At 38.5% G+C, this 21822-nt stretch overlaps 1 pseudogene; it reads right to left on the bottom strand.

Annotated features, from left to right (window-relative positions):
- Positions 1 to 3395: 3395 nt before the first annotated feature.
- Positions 3396 to 21822, bottom strand: part of LOC118518769 (uncharacterized) — a 29509-nt pseudogene continuing 11082 nt past the window's right edge.

The following is a 21822-nucleotide window of genomic DNA, read 5'->3' on the forward strand; positions in this document are numbered from 1 at the left end:
AAGTGGGAGGGGAGGAAAGAAGACAGATGAGTTATCCTACTAGTCAGGTAGAGACTTACAGATTCCCACATCTGGAGAAAGTTGCTGAGAGTAAGAGAAGCTAGAATTCTTGTTGCTTCCATCTGCAGGTGTTTTGAAGGGTCTCAATTCAGTGCCACAGACTCATGTACAAGTTAGAGTGAACAACTCAAAGACATAACCCAGCAAGATTTTAACACTGAGTACATGGTGAAGCCAAAATCCAGAAAAAGGACAATGACTTTCCCAAGAGCACATAGTTTAGATGGAAGAGGCAGAGGTGGTACTTGAGGAAGATCACTTTTTATTTAACTCCATACACTGCTTCCATCACACATTGATAAAGGCAGAAACTATGTGAAATCAAAGCTTGCACATAACTGCTTTCAAAAATTCTCAATCTGAAGGACATTTTCTATTCTAAAGCCTTATCTTTTAGTCTAACCAAACATTGTAATCATAAACATTAGAGGCTCAAACTTTAACTTTCTACAGCCCATCACTCCCCAAATTACTGTTTGAAAAACGTGGCTCAATCAATTTCCCCCTAAATTAAGTTTACTCCAATAGTGACTCATTATTTACTCTCTCAGGAAGAAAAGAAAGAATTAAATACTTAAAAATATAAATATAAATAATCAGTGTAAGATTTTTCCAGAGAAAGTATCTTCTCCTTAGTTATCTTCTCCTTAGTTCCTTCTTCCATTTTACAAGTAATGCCTTTTGTCTACCAGCTTATTCTACTCTAATACCTGAAAAATTATGCAAAAATGATTGAAGCCACAGCCAAACGGTTTGATTCCAGTACTCCAAAGGGTCTCCATATCCACAGAGGGAAAGTTTGGGACTTTATGGGATCAAAGCCCTTTTAAAGATTCTTCCAGAAAACTGATCTAAGGCTAGCCAATTTGATGATGATGTCAATATTCTGAATGCCATTAAAGCCAGAGTATTTCCTTTTTTGTGCGTGTGAAATAACTTATTTCCTCTAAAAGTGTAATCATTGTTTTCAAGGTCTGTGCTTTGTTTCTTTCCAATGGTTTAGTAAAATGAGTGCCTATGGAAAGCAAGCTCAAACTACATTATTGTTACAGATTAGAAAATTTAATCCATCATAGCTTAATAGAAAGAGAATGGAACAGGGAGTCAGGAAATTTGTTTCTATTCCTGTCTTTGCAACTACACAACGTAAGGAAAGGAGCCTGGCTTTGACGTATGGTAGACGTGGGTACAAATCTTGACTCACCGGTTACTAGCTATGTTGCCTTGGGCAAGTCATTTATTTTCTCTCTGTCTTGGCTTCCCAATATGCAAAACAGGGGTCATAAAATTACACTGTACAATTGTTTTAAGAGTTAGAGGTAATTCGTGTGTGTGTGTGTGTGTGTGTGTGTGTGTGTATGTAAGGTTTAGAACAACTTTGAGTATAGTGATAAGTTTTATAGTTAATGATAGCTGGTCTTGCATTTTTATGTCATTACAATGATGTAGTTGTATTATTAGGTAATTTCAAAGGTACAAGAAAAGTCAACATCTCTTGCACATTGACCTCATCAACAGATTTTAAGCTTACTCAGCATGTAATGACACCCCCAACACATTCTGAAGTGAAATTAAAAAGTCAAGACATGTCTTCTTTTTCATTTTGTTATTATGTTCTAAACCACAATACCTAAAACAAATCAAAGCATTTGCTGTTTAAAACCTGTCAAAGTCATTGCAAGATTTCAATCAGCATTGATTTCTTAGCTTTCTCTGTGAAAGTGTCTTCTAAATATTGACATACCAGTACTCTTTATTTTTTATCTGTTCTGTCAGATCATATGAAATGAGTCCCAACAATACACTCTGTCACTGGTGGTAAGAAAGTTTAGCACCTATTTTTTTTTTTTTATAATATAGTTAGGTTTATTTGTCTTAATCTGCATTCCATCTTGGCTTCCCCTGACAGCATGGTTAATTAAAAAAATTTACATACAATAAAAGTCACTGGTTGTGCTATACAGTTTTTTGTGTTTTGACAAATTCAGAGTCCTGTATCCACCACCACAATACCAATACAGAGGAACCCCATTAACCTAAAAATTCCTTTGTATAAACTTCCTTTCCCTAAACCTGGCAACCACTGATCTGTTTTCCATCCCTATAGTTTTGTCTTTTCCAGAAGGTCATATAAATGGAATCATACAATATGTAGATTTTTAGGTCTAGCTTCTTTCACTTAGCAAAGTGCTTTTAAGATTTGTCTAGGTTGTTGCACGAACCAATAGTTCATTCCTTTTTACTGCTGAGTATAGATAACCTTATTACATGGACATACCACAGTTTGTTTGTCCATTCATCTGTTGAAGGACATCTGGGTTATTTCTAGTTTTGGCAATTGTGAATAAAGCTGCTATAAATAGTCATATATGGGCTTTTGTATGAACACAAGTTTTCAATTCTCTTGGATGAACACCCGGGAGTGGAATGGCTGGGCTGTATAGTAAATGTATGTTCATAAGAAACCGCCAAACACTTTTCCAAAGTGGATATTGTGCTTTGCAGTGAATGACCATTCTGCTGTCCCACATCTTCTCTAGCATTTGGTTGTCCACACTCTTTTTCAACTGGAAACTGCTGCACCACCCCAACTCTGATAATTGGTGCCTGTGTAATATGCTCTGATGAATGCCAAATCTAGCCCAAATAGATAGTATTCCCAGGAGTGGAAGTGGTGTGAGGGTAGAACGAAAGAACCTAAAGATGACTGTAGCTCTGAAGAATCCATGCTATGAGGAAAGCTTGAGGAGTTGGTTTCCTTCTTACTGGAAAAGTGCTCCTCACTGCCACCCAGGTCATCCTGAAATGATGAATAAGAGGTTTGAAACTGAGAGCCTCTTCTGTGAGGAGAGGCAGCCAAAAGAAGATTCCAGGAGCCCCAATATTGGAAGGATGGTCAGCTGCCCCTTGGCATCAGGACTCTTTCTCCATTTCATTTCAGGAATGTTTTAAATCCAGAGGTGATTCACTGCATACTCTGTTAATCACTCCATGTTTCTGAAAACCACAAAATTTAAATTCAGATGAATGGGTGGGAGATTTTAGAAAATTGGGGTTTGGGTTATCAGGGTGCTTTTTGTGTGTGGTTCTGAAAACCATTTCTTCTTTATTGTTATTTTGCAATGTTGCATCACTGTCTCTTCCATGCACATGAGTGAAAATGTCCTACTGACAGAGAACACTGTGGTTGGGTCAAAAGGCTGCTGGTAACAAGAGTGACACCTAAAGCAAAGTTTCAACTTAAGGTTAAAGCACATAGCCTGGCAAATGCCTGTCAGGGAAAGCAGGGTCAGCAATATTCTCATCAGAGAAATCAGAGTTGAATGACAAAGGCATTAAAGATATGGAATATCATGTAAGCCCCTTTGGCCCCTACCTGCACTCCTGACTTCCCTGACTCCTGTTGCCCCTTGAGGAGAATGGATCTTGTACATCTTATTGTATCCAATGTAAACTACCCATTTTCTGTTTTTTCTTTAGCTCTTCCTTGACATATCTCCACATTCTCTCATCATCTCCTCACTGCCCAAGTGCCTTTCCTTTTTTTCTTTTGTTTGAAGTTTTTATTTGAGTTCTAGTTAGTTAACAACATATAGTGTAATATCGGTGTCAGGAGTAAGATTTAGTGATTCATCACTTACATACAACACCCAGTGCTCATCCCAACAGGTGCCCTCCTTAATACCCATCACCCATTTAGCCCATCCCCTGCCCACCTCCCCTCTAGTAACCCTCAGTTTGTTCTCTATAGTCAAGAGTCTCTTATGATTTGCTTCCCTCTTTCTCTTCCCCCCTCCCCTATGTTCATCTGTTTTGTATCTTAAATTCCACATATGAGTGAAATCATATGGTATTTGTCTTTCTCTGATTGCCTTATTTCACTTAGCATAATACACGCTAGTTCCATCCATGTCATTGCAAATGGTAAGTGTTCATTCTTTTTGATGGCTGAGTAATATTCCATTGTATATACACACCACCCCCCCCCTTTTTTTAAGATTTTATTTATTTATTTGACACAGAGAGAGAGAGCACAAGCACGGGGAGCAGTAAGCAGAGGGAGAGGGAGAAGCAGGCTCCCCACTGAGCAGAGAGCCCAACGTGGGGCTCAATTCCAGGATCCTGGGATCATGATCTGAGCTGAAGGCAGATGCTTAACTGACTGAGCCACCCAGGCACCCCATTCCACATCTTCTTTATCCATTCATCAGGCAATAGACATTTGAGCTCTTTCCATAATTTGGCTATTGTTGATAATGCTGCTATAAACATCAGGGTGCATGTGTCTCCTCCAATCATTATTTTTGTATCCCAAGTTGCTTTTCCTGTAAGTCGTCCTGATAGTCCTTGGGGGAATCAAGGGGTACCCCTGTCCATTTTTTTTTTTGCTTTCCTGGGTATGTAATCTTCAGCCAGGTGCTTTTTTGCAGCCCACTGCTGACTTTCAGGCTTTGCCTGGGGTTCTGGCTTGCTGTCACATAGTGATTTTCCCTCATTTTTGGACTTGCCCGGCTTTTCTTGCTTTACCTCATCTTCTGGTTGTCCCTCATCATCTAGCAGTCCCTCATCATCTCGCTGTCCCTCATTCTGGAACCTTCCCTCATGCCCTGACTTCCCCTCCACTTTCAGCTTTTCTTCCTCACCCGATTTTCCTTCATCTTCAGGCTCTACTTCATATTCTGGTTTTAGCCTCGCTTTTCTTTTTGGCTTTCCTTACTTTTCATTGTAGAATTTTTTCCATGTTGAGATTTCCCCTTCTTTTCCTGTCCTGCAGGGATTGTAGACTGGTTTCCTCCCCCTGTTCTAGCCTTGCACAGTGCTGGGGACTAACGTGCAGAGCTGCGGTCCCGGCGGGGCTGCATGTCCTAGGGCCTAGGTTTCCGGAAGCCCCCACGCCCCTGCCCGCCTCCCCACCCCCCTGCCACTTAGGGACAGGTTTCCAGCGGGCGGTGGGAGCGGAGGAGGCAAGGACGTGACAGCCAGACAGGCCAGCGAGTGTGAGTACTTTTCCTTAAATTCCAAATTGCATCTTTTTTTCTTCAGCTCTTAATTATTCATCAAACATGTAGAAACTTTTTTTTGTCTCATCACAAAGGAATGGAGCTTGATTATAAGAAGTACAAACTTTACAATTCAGAACATGTATCAAGCGACCCAGAATCTGAATTCACATCAAGGATATTGACACAGAGGGAAGAGATGAGAAAACTGTAAAAGTAAACAAGGTTTTGTAGACCAGTAGTGTTACTGAATACAAAGGTTATTTCAAAATCCAAGGTTATCAGACTATTGTTCAAATCTTCTCTTTTTCTATGTAGAGATATCCTTGATGATCACAATAGTTTAATAAATAACTATATTATAGATAAAAATCACTTTCTGCATCTTTCAAAACAATCTGCCATTATTAGCTCTCTTATTTGTTTATGCAATGATGTGAGGTAGCAAAGAAGGTGTTATCCTTTTCTTACCTGCCGGAAATGGTACCATGAATGAGCCCCACAGCAGGAACTAGGGTGGAAAGTAATCCCAGCCTTGCCACCTTGTACACCCAATGTGGCTAACCCAGAACCTTTCAGGGGGTTCAGAGAGAATCTAGACATTATGGTGCTATAAACTAGGGACAGCATGCTACTGCTAATGTAGTTCGTTCTTCTAATTCCTCCTCTCGCACACTCATACAAATGCCGTGCGCGCGCGTGCGCGCACACACACGCACACGCACACAATCACATACCCATAATGACTAGGGCAAAAAGAAATATGTTGTGATCATGACTGAAAAATATATGTCCTAACAGGTCTTAGAAGATGAAATAATTTATTTCTTGTTTTCTTAATTCTTAATTTCCTTTCCCATAATTCTCATATTTTCCCCCATTAATTTAGCATGTCTGTATCCTGTTTTTTGAAAGACACTAACTGGAAAACAGCCTTTACCCACCTTCTTATCTTGCACTGTTCTATTAACAGCCAGCTTCACTCCCTCTCTGAGAATTCCTTTCTGTTTGTCTACAAAAGCAAAGAAACTATAGAGATAGGCATCTCTTTTTATCTAAGAACAAGATGGGATGGGCACTGTTGGATCACAGACCCTGCTATTTATAGATATAATTGTTGCTTTTATTAGATTAGGATTAAGAAAACAAGAAAGTTTCAATATCTAATTTTTTTTTTTTAAAGATTTTATTTATTTATTTGACATAGCGAGAGAGAGCACAAGCAGGAAGAGCAGCAGAGGGTGAAGCAGGTTCCCTGCTTAGCAAGGAGCCTGATGTGGGACTCGATCCCAGGACTCTGGGATCATGACCTGAGCTGAAGGCAGACACTTAACCGACTGAGCCACCAGGCATCCCTCAATATCTAATTTTTAATTGGATTAAGTTTTATGTTTTGGTTTATATTTGGTTCTTAAATACAATATCCTTACAGTTGATGCTACAGGAACTCTGTTACGGGACTACACTGTCACCTGGAGATTCAGTACATTCCAAAGTCTCCTAGGATCCACTCTGACTATAGGAAACAGAAGTTTGTGGAGTTACAGTCCTTTGAAAAAAATCACAATGAATTAACTTTGAAGTAGCTAGTATGAGGAATTTTGGTGAAAAATGCTGCATATTTTATATGTGAAATATTTACATGTGTTTGTGTATACAGTAAGCAAAAACAAAACTGTTACATTTATAAACAAAATTTGGAAAAGATAATTTATGTGTTTTTTGACATATATCTTTATAAAACTTTTTGCAAAGAAATATAAAATTTGCTGGCATTTATCGTGCACTTACGGACAGGTATAACAATAAAGCTAAAGAGTAACTATTTCTGTTTTACAGGTAAAGAAATTGAGGTTTGGTAAAATACTGTAACTTTCCCAAGTTCATACAGCCCATAAGCAGTAGTCTTTGCAACTGATAACCATCATTGCAAATAAAGGCAGTCAAACTCCAAAGCCCATGCCCTTAAATACCACACACTGTAGAGACCACATTACCTACATCTGTAATTAACTTAGCTCAGACACTCAATTGTTATGGTCCCAGCTGTGTCTCTCCAAAATTCATATTTTGAAGCCTTAACACCCAGTACCTCAGAATGTGACTGTATTTGGAGATAGGTCCTTTAAAGAGGTGATTATGTTAAAATAAGGCCATTAGGGTTGGGCCCTGCCCCAACCTGACTGGTGTCCTTATAAGAAGAAGAAATTTGGACACACAGAGAAATACCAGTGAGCTGTGTGCACAGTGGTTTACACCAAGCCACCTGGCTTGTAGGTGGTTAAGCTAAGATTCATATCTAGGTCTTAAGATTTAAATTTCATTCAATCAAGTAACATATTGATTGTGTCATTAGACAGAAAAAGGCAATAAAGGAATTAATAGAAATCATAGAGTTCTCAGGTAAGGGACCAAATTCCTGAAATGAGATTTAGAAAGTTAAAAATGTAAGTCCAAAGTGAGGTGTTATGGTATTCCAGTAGATTCCGTAATACTCCACACATGAATACAACAAATATTGACTAAATGCTTACATTTGCCTGGCACTGTTTGAGAGCCTTGTGCTAAATTTGTGGATAAAAAAGACATGATGTCTGGTCTTTAAGAGATTATAATCTAGTGGAAGAGGTGGAAAATGATCATACAACTCATTGTTCAATCAAATCTGTGAAAGGGTTTTTACTTTTTAAAGATTTTATTTATTTATTTTAGAGAGAGAGAAAGCATGAGTGGGGGGAAAGCAGAGGGGAAGGGAAAGGGAGAGGGAGAGAGAATCTGAAGCAGACTCTGTGCTGAGCATGAAGCCTGATGCGGGGCTCGATCTCATGACAGCAAGATCATGACCTGAGCTGAAACCAAGAGTCAGACGCTTAATTGACTGAGCCACCCAGGTGTCCCAGTGTGAAATGTTTTTTTAAAAAGATGTCCATGGAGTAAAGCTAACATAACACAGGTTCTAGCCTCTGGAGGGGGATTCCCTGATGAAATCAGGCTCAACTTAAAAAATGAACTGGGATTAAAAAGATATATAAACTCACCTATATGAAAAATTCAGCTAATCAGAATGAATCATTCCTTTAATAATTATGAGAACCAAAGTTTTGCTCTGGTAATTTCTTCTGACATTTTCAGTTTTTACTGTATCTCTAGTTAGTTATCTAACAGAGAGGCAGGAGTTGAAATTAAAATTGAATATGGGAATGATTTTGAATTTAGTGGGTTTTTTGGTTTATTTTGAATGATATCTCCCACATGATATTAATACATTCCAAATCCTTACTAAAAAACTGATTTAGTTAAGAAAATATTTTCCCTTAAAAGTAATTTTAATATTTCTGAGCAAGGAGCTGTAAATAGTGGACAGTTATTTGCCAACCATATAAACAACCTTAGAAAATGCAAAAACTAGCTTTAGTCTGCAGTATAAGATAGGGGTTATTTTTTCTCTCACATAGGAAATACTACTTATACTTTTTAGCTCCCTTGGTCTCCCCAACTCTCAGCTATGTATCTGCATCTAAGGGAGACTGGAAGCCTCCACCTGTGTTTTCTTTCTTTCTTTTTTTTTTTTTTTTTAAAGATTTTATTTATTTGACAGAGAGAGCACAAGCAGAGGGAGAGAGAGGGAGAAGCAGGCTCCCTGCTGAGCAAGGAGCCCGATGTGGGACTCGATCCCAGGACCCTGGGATCATGACCTGGGCCGAAGGCAGCCGCTTAACCAACTGAGCCACCCAGGCGTCCCTGTGTTTTCTTTCTATGTGTAGCTTACTTAGTATTTTTTCCCTTTCCCAGGGATCACTGACCTGCACTATTTGATGTCCCATGTCAGAAAACTATGTCTTTTTTCTGTATTTTTTTTTCATTGTTTCAGGTGACAGGAAATATCCTTTCTTTGTTACTCCATTGTAACCAGAAGCATAAATCTTACTTTGTTTTTAAATGATATTTATTTTTCTCTTTCAATGCATTTGGTGTCCTTCTGTCCTCTTTACTTTTTTTCTGAATCCATGCCTCTCTTTTTACTCTCAATATTGTTTGTTACTCAAGGGTTATAAAAGAAAGAAAGGGGTGCCTGACTGGCTCTGTCAGTAGAGCATGTGATTCTTGACCTCAGGGTCATGAGTTCAAGCCCCATGTTGAGCACAGAGATTACCTAAAAATTTCTAAAAAATTAAAAAAAAGAAAAGGAGAAAATATTGAGAGTACAAAAGAGTCCAGCCAAATGAAGTAAAATGTTTCAGGATTTTCCTGATCTACAGGGGGAGCCAGACAATGTCTGGATAGAGAAGATCAGTTCTCCAAACTGTACCATAGACCAGTGATTTTTTTGGAAATGTGAGACTTGCTGGCATTTCGACCTCAGGCAAACCATGATAAGAGTATCATCCACTTGACAGCATTGTTGAGCAGACTGAGATGATTATGTGAAAAACCTAAAGCAACTATTATATTGGTAACAGTGCAAATCATATCGTTAAGACTACCTGAGAGCCAGAAGGACATAAAACTTTGAAGTTAAGTGTTTGGCTTTGCAGTGATACTACTTGGGCTTAGAAACTGGCTTTTTTGATGTGTTACCAAGGACAATTTATCTCAACTCTCTGTCTCAATTTCTTCACTGCTAAACTGAGAATTATAACAGTGATAGCCATGAGGATTCAGGAGGTATTCATGTAAAGACTTAAAATGATACCTGATGTATGGAGAGTGCACAGTGTTAGGTGGTTTTTGTGTGTGTGTTTGTTTGTTTGTTTGTTTATTTATTTATTTGACAGAGAGAGACAGCAGAGAGGGAGCACAAGCAGGGGAGTGGGAGAGGGAGAAGCAGGCTTCCCGCCGAGCAGGGAGCCCGATGTGGGGCTCGATCCCAGGACTCTGGGATCATGACCCAAGCCGAAGGCAGACGCCCAATGATTGAGCCACCCAGGCGCCCCCAGTGTTAGATGTTATTAGAAATGTCTTCTTGTTAGCCTCTTGACAATACTGAATTAGGGATCACAGTGGGGAAATCCAATTTTGGGTCTTTGAAAGTACTGAATATTTTATGGGAAGTGCCAAGAACCAGTGCCTAATTTTAGGGGCACTAACGAATAACCTCCAGGATAGAAGAGTCATTTCCTCATCAGTGCCCCTTCCTTTGGACAGCTTATTATACTCCAGGTGGTGAGGCCTTTGCAAGGAATTGGGTCACCCTCAATGAACAATAGCCACACGTGTCTGGATGGACTGACAGGTTATTTGAGACATGAAAAAGTGACACCTTTTCAAATAGGTCAGAAAACCAAACAGCTCATTCTAACCTCTTAAATTTTCAAATATTTTCCCACTTTAAAGAGAGGAAATGTCTTATCACCCAACTGAGGATGGGGGTGGGGCAACTGCCTTGTCCTACTGTTATGAGTCCCTCCTAGACTTCTAACTCATTAGCAAGTTCATGAATATAGTCAAATAGTATCTAATGTAGAATTAGGGAGTCTGTATTTTAATTCCAGTCCTCACTTTTAGCTGAAGCAAGACTGTGAACATGGATTAAGTTCCTAAATTACTAATGAGGTGTGAGGCACATTGGAAAATGGACAACAAGGGGTGCACCTGGGTGGCTCAGTTGGTTAAGCGACAGCTGCCTTCGGCTCGGGGCATGATCTCAGGGTCCTGGGATCGAGCCCTGCATCGGGCTCCCTGCTTGGTGGGAGGCCTGCTTCTCCCTCTCCCACTCCCCCTGCTTGTGTTCCCTCTCTCGCTGTCTCTCTCTCTGTCAAATAAATAAATAAAATCTTTGGGCGCCTGGGTGGCTCAGTTGGTTAAGCGACTGCCTTCGGCTCAGGTCATGATCCTGGAGTCCCTGGATCGAGTCCCGCATCGGGCTCCCTGCTCGGCAGGGAGCCTGCTTCTCCCTCTGACCCTTCCCCCTCTCATGTGCTCTCTCTCTCTCTCTCATTCTCTCTGTCTCAAATAAATAAATAAAATCTTTAAAAAAAATAAAAATAAAAAAAATAAATAAAATCTTTAATAAAAAAAGGAAAATGGATAATGGGGACAAAAAGAAGGAAGATAGACCAATTAATTTTTACTAATCAAGTATATCAACCAATGTAATAAAAATACTGTCTTCACACAGAGCATTTTTAAGATAGTGAAACTGCTCTGCATGATACTATAAGGGTGGATACATGTTATTATACTTTTGTCCAAACCCATAGAATCTACAACACCAAGAGTGAACCCTAAAGTGGGGCACGTGGGTGGCTCAGTCGATTAAGCGTCCAACTCTTGATTGTGGCTCAGGTCATGATCTCAGGGTTGTGGGATTGAGCCTTACATCAGGCTCTGTGCTCAGTGGAGCCTGCTTAGGATTCTCTCTCCCTCTCCTCCTGCCTCTCCCCTTGCCCATGAGCTCTCTCTTCTCTTGCAACTAAATAAATAAGTCTTAAAAAAAAAAGAGTGAACCCTAAAATAAACTATGGACTCTGGGTGATAACGATGTGTCAATATAGGTTCATCAATTGTAATGAATGCACCATTCGTTCATTGGTGGGGATGTTGATAACAGGGATGTTGATAATGGGGGAGGCCCTGCACGTGTGGGGGCAGGAGGTATATGGGAAACCTCTGTACTTCCACTCAGTTTTGCTCTGAATCTAAAACGTCTCTAAAAAATAAAGTCTAATAAATAAAAAAATTTTAAAAATATTGTCTTCAGAGTCAGCAATACCTGGAACATAGCAGCATTCAGTAGACAGTGAAGTAACTGATGACCATTTTGATAAAAACATTCTATCATTAAGTCACTTAGGGAACCGCAGTGAAAAAAAAAGCGTAAGATTTGGAGTAAAAAAACTGGGTCCCATAAATTATCTGTGTGATTTTAAACATGTTTACTTATATCCCTGAGCCCATTTTCTCATTTAAAACATACAAATAATATTGCCATCTATAAATCAGTTTTGTCATGAAGATAAAATTAAATAGTAAGAGTGGAAGTAGTCCATAAACTATAAGGTGCTGAACAAAAGCTCATTGCTCTTCTTGATCCAAACTGGTATTGTGTGCTTCAAGCTGCCTCAACTCTTACTTGATCATATTCACTTATAAGGCTAACTCATTACATCTCAAAATCTTAAAAAAAAAAGGGGAGTAGGGAATAAGGAAAGGAAGGGCTAACGCTCTTTTTTTTTTTTTTTGCCCTTAGATTAATTAATATATGCAATTTTAACTAAAGTTAGTTCTTAAAATATATACTTTGTTGTCATCTGGGTGTGGTTGTATAGTAAGATGCCACTGCTCTGAGGGTGGCTGGCAATGGCACCAGGCCAAGTCCACTGTGGGTGTGGAGACATCTAGAATAATAAAGTATCACTCCACCCAGCTGTCTGTCACCTAATTAACTGGTGTGCTCTGAAAACAACTCTTGGGAGTCACAGTAATCTCTCATCTTGAAGTTGTGATGCAATGGAAAATGGCAGCCTACTTACGGCGGAAATGCAGAATAGCCTCCAACATTTGTTTCCTGGGAAGAGAGGCAAATGGAGAGAACTGGGCTCCACAATTCCCCTGGAAGTTCACCCTTGATTCTTTGCCCACTTGGATTACATTTGTGAGCTCAGCAAAAAGTGCTTGCCTTACCAAAACTGTTTAGCCCTAGGCCTCCCTTCTAGAAAGAAAGAAAAAAAAAATTGTAAGGCTTTTGGCAGAGCACACTTTTCCCTTCCATTTCTCATAGAATTAAACAGTGAGGGTAGATATAGCAATGAGCCCTGTTAGAAAAGAAAAAAAGAAAGAGGGGAAACCTGTCAGGTTAGGCTTGACCAGAAAACACTCAGCCCTCTTGAGTGTATAGTCTTTGAGAGAATTCAGTACCCAAAGAACCAGGTGAACATTTATGAATGGTCACAAACTTATCATAGTCTTTGAACGGGAATGGGTCTTGGCATATTCTAGTATATTCAAATATCTTCATTTTATTAGTAAGACCAATAAGGGGAGCCATAGATACAAGGACAGAGAGCTAGAGAGTGGCAGAGTTGGAACTCATTCCACATCTCCTGACTTCCAGCCCCAGTGTGCTTTCTCCCACACCACTTTTTCAATCACCTACTCATGCCTGATTGGGATTGACTCTTCCTTTATCACCCTGTATTTTGGGAATAAACCGAGACTCATCTCATATGCAGAATTTTGTGTAATGGGTTTGAACTCCAGGTTACATTTTTGTTAGCTTTACTCTATCTTAACTGGAGGCAATTTTGTCTCTCCCCACCCCCAGCCAGGGGACATTTAGCAATGTCTGGAGACATTTTTAGTTGTTACAATTAGGGACGCTCTATGACACTAAAGGATAGTGGCCAGGGATGATGTTAAACATACTGCAATACACAGGACAGCACCTCCCGCCCCCAACAAAGAATTATCCAGTCCAAAACTCCAAAAAAGATGTTCAGAAACGCTGCTCTATACTTCTTAACCAGAATTAGTTTCAAAGTTTTATTAATTATCTTGGCGATTAGACAGTTGCTTCTGCAACAAGGGATTCTGCTATGACACACAGAGGGTATAAGGGTACCAATAGAAAAGCCAAGTAATATTTATTCTTTAATGATTTACTAGATTAGCCAGTTTCTCATTTCTGATTTAAAAAATCATATCTTCCCCTGAGTGCAGAATGCATGTACAAACATTGATTCCATCAATAACCTGTCTCGGCCAGAGATAGACTTTCAAAAGAAGATGTAGAATACTGGATATTTTACTTTGGCCTTCTTTCTAACCCTTTCCTCCATGTTTTCCAATCATTATTTTGTCATTAGCATCTCTGCAGTTGAACTCCTCTGAGATCTAACTTCCAAGGATCTTCTTTGAGTGGCTTCTCACCTCTGCTGAAACTTCACCAAGCTAGCTAGGTATGTATTCACAGTTGGTCACACTCTAAAGGTTTATTTGTATTTCTGACTCTCCTCACTGTTATAACCATGGTGTATTTCAAATTTGCACCCCAAAGACTGCTTCCCTAACTTCCTCTCTTCTTGCTCCTTAAGAACTTTCCTACAGGTCTTCTGTTCTTTCTCTGGGGCTTACAATGTTTCTGCTATATTGAATTCTATGCTTAAACAAAATTTGTTCAAATAAGATCATGAGTGTAAACATAACATACATAACAACTGAAAGTGTTTCGTTTTCAAGTAGAAAGGGAAAGACCAGTGTGCCTCACCCAGCTTCCCAGTCATTACACAGAGGATAACTTCCTAATTTTTTAAGTTTTTATTTAAATGCCAGTACAGTTAACATACAGTGTAACATTACTTTCAGGTGTACAATATAGTGATTCAACACTTCCATACATCACCCAGTGCTCATCACAGCAAGGGCACAGAGAGGATAACTTTCTAAATCACCCATGTATATCTAGTACAGGGAGTACATGCAAAGAAGTTATATACATACCTATTGATCAAAATGAAAGAGGGAAAAGGTATAAACAGTTTCAAAGTCACAGTGATGCTAGGTGTGGACTTTTCTCCCTGCTATCTTTTCTCCCACATCTCAATCACTCTGAGTATGTTGAATCTTGTATCAGTTGAATATTACTCATGTTATGAAGAATTGTCTTTCCCCACTGAACATGTTACTGAGATTTCCTACCCTCTTTCTTCATTTTTAAAGTTTACTTCTCATTTTCCATTATTTCTATCAAGATGATTATTCATTGTGCTCACTTCAGTAGCACATAAACTAAAATCATTCATTAATTGATTCACTGAGTCATTATTGATCATCAATTTCAAAGTCTGTGGACGTTACTAAAGATGAACCAGCTATAAACCTTGCTCTCAAAGATCTTCTAATCTAATAGGGTAGATATGGTTAATCCCCAATATAGCTCTACTTTGAAATAAACAGGGATAACTGCCAGAAGATAAATACCATGGGAGTTTGGAGTGGGAAAATTTACTACCAGCTGAAACATTAAGAAAAGATATATAGGAGATATGAAATGTGACAAAATCCTTGGGAGATGAGTCATCTGAACATAAAGACATGCAGGTGAGGTTCAGAAGTATATTTGGAGGAAAAGTGATATTGTGGAGTTTAATTAGGCTGTAATAAAAGGTGACTGAAAACAATGATAGATACAATTAGAATAGGATATTGGGACCAAAATATAAAAGGCACAATACCTAAATCTTGAGTCTCATTCTGCTTTATTTCTCATGGCTTTTTCTACCTGATATTTTTAAATAGCAAATATTTTCTTTACAGGAACTCTGGGCTGGGTTAATATTCTATTAAAATAAACATCTTGATTAACTCTTCTGCTTTAACTGTCTCCTGAGTATACACAAACACTGATATGCAAATTGAACAGTAATCTAATATATCTTTATAAGTTAGAGAATGTAATCAGTGGGAATGGTTATCACTTACATATAATCAATAAGGAAATATTAAAAACTTGGCCAAAGATGGGGCCTGGGTGGCTCAGTTGGTTAAGCGTCTGTCTTCAGCTGGGGTCATGATTCCAGGACCCTGGGATTGAGCCTCATGGCGGGCTCACTGCTCAGCGGGGAGTCTGTTTCAACCTCTCCCTCTCCCCCTCCCCTGCCCCCATGAGCGCTCTCTCTCAAATATATAAATAAAATCTTAAAAAAAAAAACAAAACTTGGCTAAATTTAGCACAAATGACATTTAAAAATGGAATTGACTAAGCAATTTTACTGAAAATGAGGCAAGCTTTATGAATAATATTTTGAAAAAAGTAAAATGAAAAATTATCAGTTATTTAAAAAGAACACTGTAAGCTTGTGGTTTTTAAATATACCTGTATATTTATATGTCTATATCGACTGGTATCTGTCATTATCTATCCAGACATTCAGTGGTGATAACATCTACTATGATGAATGCAATAAGAGATTTGTACTGTTAAGAAAAAGCTGCCACATGCTAGTTTTTTTTAACAATGCTGATTATCAGGGGTGCCTGGGTGGCTCAGTCGGTTAAGCGTCTGCCTTCAGCTCAGGTCATGGTTTCAGGGTCCTGGGATTGAGCCCCACATGGATCCCCAGGTCAGGCTCACCGCTCAGCGGGGAGTCTGCTTCTCCCCCTGCTCCTCCCCCCTGCTTGTGTTCTCTCTCTCTCTTTCTCAAATAAATAAAATCTTTTTAAAAAAACAATGCTGATATCACAATGATAATACCTTGTATAGGAGAAACACTGGAAGTGGAAATCTAGAGACACAAATTACAACCTTGGCTACTAATTACAAGTCATTTGGCCTTGGACAAACTGCATTGTCCTCTTAGAAAAGGGATTACTCATTTCTGCCATATTGAGACTAGACCATAAACTTCTAGTTTCAAATAATGACAATAATAGTAATTTTGTCTTCCATGATGTCAGACATGTCTACAAAAAATTGCCCCATCCAATTTCCTTGAGGAAAAAGAAGCTCTAGGCTGTTCTTTCAGAATGGGGAGGCATGGCTACTACTCAGACAAAGGTGGACATGTGGTCCAAGGGCAGCCAATCCATAGGCTGAGGATACTTTGCACAAGGGCTTTGGCACAATAGGGGCAATGGATATTTCAGCTAAATAATCTCCCCTGCTGGAATTTGAGTAGTGTAATATGGAGATAATCAACATACTGATAATTGGAAAAAGAAATAAGATACAGAAAAGTAGCTGAGGCCAGGATAGTGGTGTCAGAAGAACTAGTGAAAGGGATGGCAAGAAAATCCATTGCTCCCACAGATGAAGGCAGGTGTCCTAAACATTGCAAATATATTGACACACCTCTCTACAAAATACGGAATTCAAAATTGTAAGATTACAAACACCAAAGCATGTGCACAGCAGTCCAATATGCTTGAGTTTTCCCTTTAGGACTATGCACTGACTGAAATGAAATATCAAAACCTTAAAAAAAAAATTCTGGTACCTTGTCTTTGAAGGTCCCTGATGCACATTCTCAGTCTTTCCTATTGGATCGTTTACTTGAACTGCTTTTGGTTGTGAACCAAAGCCCTTCCAGGGTCTTTCTTTCTTATTCTTTCTTTCTTTTATTGTGATAGAAATCATATAACATGAGGTTTACCCTTTTAAAACATTTTTAAGGCTCCAGTATCATTAACTATAAGCACAATGTTGTACAGCAGATCTCTAGGACTTTTTCGTCTTGCATGACTAAAACTCTATATCCACTGAACAACACCCTGTTTCCCCCTACCCCTCAGCCCCTGGCAGCCATCATTCTACATTCTGTTTCTGGGAGTTTGACTATCTTAGATACCTCATGTAAGTGGAATGATGCAGTATTTATCCTTCTGTGATTTTCCTATTTCACTTAGCATAATGTCTTCAAGTTTCATCTACGTTGTAGAATGTGACAGGACTTCCTTCTTGATGAAATCATATTCCATTGTATGTATATACCACATTTTCCCTCTGGGTCCCTTCTCTCTTATTGTCCTATGTTATTCTCACAATACATACCTGTTACTAGAGGTAACTTGGGTAAAACCTCTTCTCCTTGGAACTTAGAGAACTAACTAATAAAATTTTTTCCACCTGTCATCTGATTTAATGTTCCTCAAAAACCTATGGGTATTTTGATCTCTGTTTTAAAATTAGAAACTGAGACTCACATTCTTATCCCAAATTACAAAATTAGACAGTGGCATAGATTGCCTTCAAACCTAGAAATGTGTGACCACAGAGGCCATGCTGTTGTGGTGCCTTCCAAATGTAAAGTTCCAATGGGCTGTTATCCCACCTCTACTGAAAATAATAATAATGTGATATTTTTCATAATACTTCCATATCTTTAGCCCATATCTTCATATTTTTGTTCCAATGTGGGAGATAAATGAGAAAGGTAATATCATTTCCATTTTGCAGATACAGAAACCTAGGATCCCACCCAATCTGGAGACTATATAAAGCAAACCATTGCAGAGGAAAGGACACATGCCTGTCTTCTCCACTTACCAGCTATACGAACTTCTACACTTCACTAATAGGGGTTCTATGTCAATAATGACATCGATCTCATAGAATAATGTGAGGATTAAAATTAAATGAAATCTAGCTCTACAATTGGCAAAAAAAATGTCCAACAGATGATCTTTCTCTTCTTTTTTTCATCCCTGATCCCACCCACCCTCTTTTTAAGAATTAAATCACACTGTGTTTAATATCCATCAAACTCTCCAAGGTCAAATTATAATGTGAAATATGTGAAGTATGATTCATCATATAGGATTTCCTTAGATCAAAGAGTGTCATTTTATCCAGGACTACTCATGTCTATTTCTGCTCACTTGCTAATTTATTTCCACCCCGCCTTGTTCTAAAAAGCATTTAAGGCAGATAACTCAACTTAAATTGCCAGGATATAAACAGTGACATAAACATGAGAGAGCTCATTCCTTCAGTGGTCTCCCAACTTAAAAATTCCCTGTAGAAAAGGAAAGATGTGCTAATCTGAAAGCCAGAAACATTTAGAATTGAGGATAATTTCATCATCCAAAACACTAGATTTCACGAAAATTGCCCTCTCTGAGTCTCAGTTTCCACTTCTGTGAACTGAGGGAGTAGGATTAGCTGATTTTTCATTTTCCTCCCAACTTGTATGATGCAATGTTATCATGGGAGCAGAACATCAATCAGGGAATCTGGCCACTACCTTAAAACTGAAGCGGAGAGGAGTTTCAGCCGCTATAAGGAGACTTCCTGTCCACCTGGGAACACTCCCTCCACTGACCTCCTCTAGCACATTGACTTGATCACCCATTTGATGCATTATTTTAATGGTTAAATTATGAGTTGGTTTTTGTTTTCATAGGTGTGTAGTTAACAGAGAAGACACATAGTTAACAGAGCCTTATACACGTTCATAACTACAATACCCGATAGAGTATGTAAAGACAGTGAATACTTGCTGATAAGGGAAACTTCTTTTCATGTTCTCTCAGATTTAAAATTTTAAATACCTTGAATGTGTTTACAATTATGTGTTCTCTGGGTCACACAAAATAGTTTCTGTCGTTAACATTGGTCCCAGACGTTGTAAAACCTTTTCACCTTAATTATTAAGTTTGATGCCTCCAACAGTCTCAAATCTTGCACAGTGACCTACGTTCTACTACTGATCTACATTCCTATAACACTTACAAGCAGGGAAGAATGGCAAGTGAAAAACATGGGCTTTAAAATTAAATTAGGTTCTCGGTCCTGAATCTACAATTACCAGCCATGAAAGCAACAAAGAATTATTGAAATTTCTGAGTCTTGGCTGAGATTAAACTATTCTATAGTTATCATGAGGACTGATTAGATAATATCTGAAAATTTCTAGGCTTTAGTAGGTACTCAATAAATGGTAACTATTATTCATTCTACAAAATATTAAGGAATATAGATTAGGAAGAAAAACATAAAATTGTCTTGTCACAGATGTGACTGTCTATGTAGAAAATGCAAACAAATAGACAAAAAAAAAAAAACCTCTTGGAACCAATAAGTGATTATGACAGAGTTGCAGATTAATATGCAAAAGTCAATCACTTTTCTGTATTCCAGCAATGAATAAGTGGAATTTAAAATTAAAAACACAACACCATTTACATTAGCACCCAAAGAAATGAAATACTTAGGTCTAAATATAACAAAATATGTTAGAGACCTATATGAGGAAAACTACAAAACTATGGTGAATGAAATCAAAGAACTAAATAAAGAGATATCTCATGTTCATGGATAGGAAGACTCAATATTATCAAGATGTCAGTTCTTCCCAACCTGATCTACAGATTTAATGCAATCCAAATCAAAATTCCAGTAAGTTAGTTGTGGATATTAACAAACTGATTCAAAGTTTATATGAAGAGGCAGAAGACCCAGAATTGCCATTCAATGTGGAGGGAGTAAAGCAAAGTGAAAAAAAGAACAACTTGGAGGAGTGATGCTACCTGACTTCAAAGCTTACTATCAAGCTACGGTAATCAAGACAATGTGGTATTGGTGAAAGAACAAATAGATCAATGGAACAGATTAGAGAGCCCAGAAATAGACCCACATAAATATGGGCAATGGATCTTTGACAAAGGAGCAGTGGCAATACAAGGAAGCAAAGATAACCTTTTAAATAAATGATGCTGGAGGGGCACCTGGGTAGCTCAGTTGACTGGGCGTCTGACTCTTGATTTCAGCTCAGGTCATGATCTCAGGGTCTTGAGATCAAGCTCTGTGTCGGGCTCTGTGCTCAGTACAGAGTCTACTTGGGATTCTCTCTCTCCCTCTGCACCTCCCCCCTCTCATGTGCGCGTTCTCTCTCCCTCTCTCTCTAATAAATAAATAAATAAATAAAATCTTAAAAAAAAGAAACAATCTGATTTTAAAATGAGCCAAAGACCTTAACAGACACCCCACCAAAGTATATGTATAGATAACAAACAAGCATATGAAAAGATGTTCCATATCATACCTCATTGGGGAAATGTAAATTAAAACACCAAAGATACCACAACATAACTATTAGAATGGCCAAAATCTAGAACACTGACACAACAGCAAATGCTGGCTAGGTTATAAGCAATGAAAACTCTCATTCATTGCTGGTGGGAGTGCAAAATGGCACAGCCACTTTGGAAGACAGTTTAGCAGTTTCTTACAAAACTAAACACACTCTTACCATACAATCCAGCAATACCACTCCTTCGTATTTACCCCAAAAGAGTTGAAAACTTACATTCACACAAAAACATGTACATGCATATTTATAGCAGCTTTATTCGTAATTGCTAAAATTTGGAAGCCATCAAGATGTCCTTCAGTAGGTGAATGGATAAATGAACTGGTATATCCAGAAAAATGGAATATTATTCAGTCTAAAAAGAAATTGGCTTTTAAAAAGAAAAAGCTATGAATAGATATCAAGGAACTTTAAATACATATTACTAAACGAAAGCAGTCAATCTGAAAAGGGTAGGTACTGTCAGATTCCAATTGTATGAAATTGTGGAAAAGGTGAAAGTATGGATACAGTAAAAAAATCGGTGGTTGCCAGGTGTTAGGGGTGGGGTTAGGGATGAATAATTAGAGCACAGAAGATTTCTAGGGCAGTGAAAATACTTTGCATGATACCATAACGATGGACACATGTCATTACACATTTCTGAAAACTCATAGGATGCACAACATAAAGAGTGAACCATAGTGTAAACTATGGATTTTGGGTGATGATATCTTATGCTCATCAATTGTAACAAATGTTTCAGTCTGGTGGGGGAGCTATGCTATGCAGGTTGGCAGGGGGTATACGGGAAATCTCTGTACCTTTCCCTGAACTTTGCTGTGAACCTAAAACTGCTCTAAAAAATAAAGTCTTTTTTTAAAAAAGATTTTATTTATTTATTTATTTATTTATTTATTTATTTATTTGACAGAGAGAGACACAGTGAGAGAGGGAACACAAGCAGGGGGAGTGGGAGAGGGAGAAGCAGGGAGCCCGATGGGGGGCTCCATCCCAGGACCCTGAGATCATAACCTGAGCTGAAGGCAGATGCCTAACGACTGAGCCACCCAGACTTTATTAAAAAATACAGTCTTAATTTTTAAATCTTATCTTGTGATTTCATCCACAAAATCTTCCAGTAACTCCTCCCAGCCTCAGAATCAAGATCTTCCTATTCATCTTTGCTTTTCAAAGACCGCATAATTTGTGTGCAGCTTACCTGTTGGAATATATGGGAATCTGCGTGAATCCTT

Source organism: Halichoerus grypus, chromosome 2 (assembly GCF_964656455.1).
Source record: "Halichoerus grypus chromosome 2, mHalGry1.hap1.1, whole genome shotgun sequence".
In the NCBI taxonomy this organism is placed as follows: domain Eukaryota; kingdom Metazoa; phylum Chordata; class Mammalia; order Carnivora; family Phocidae; genus Halichoerus; species Halichoerus grypus.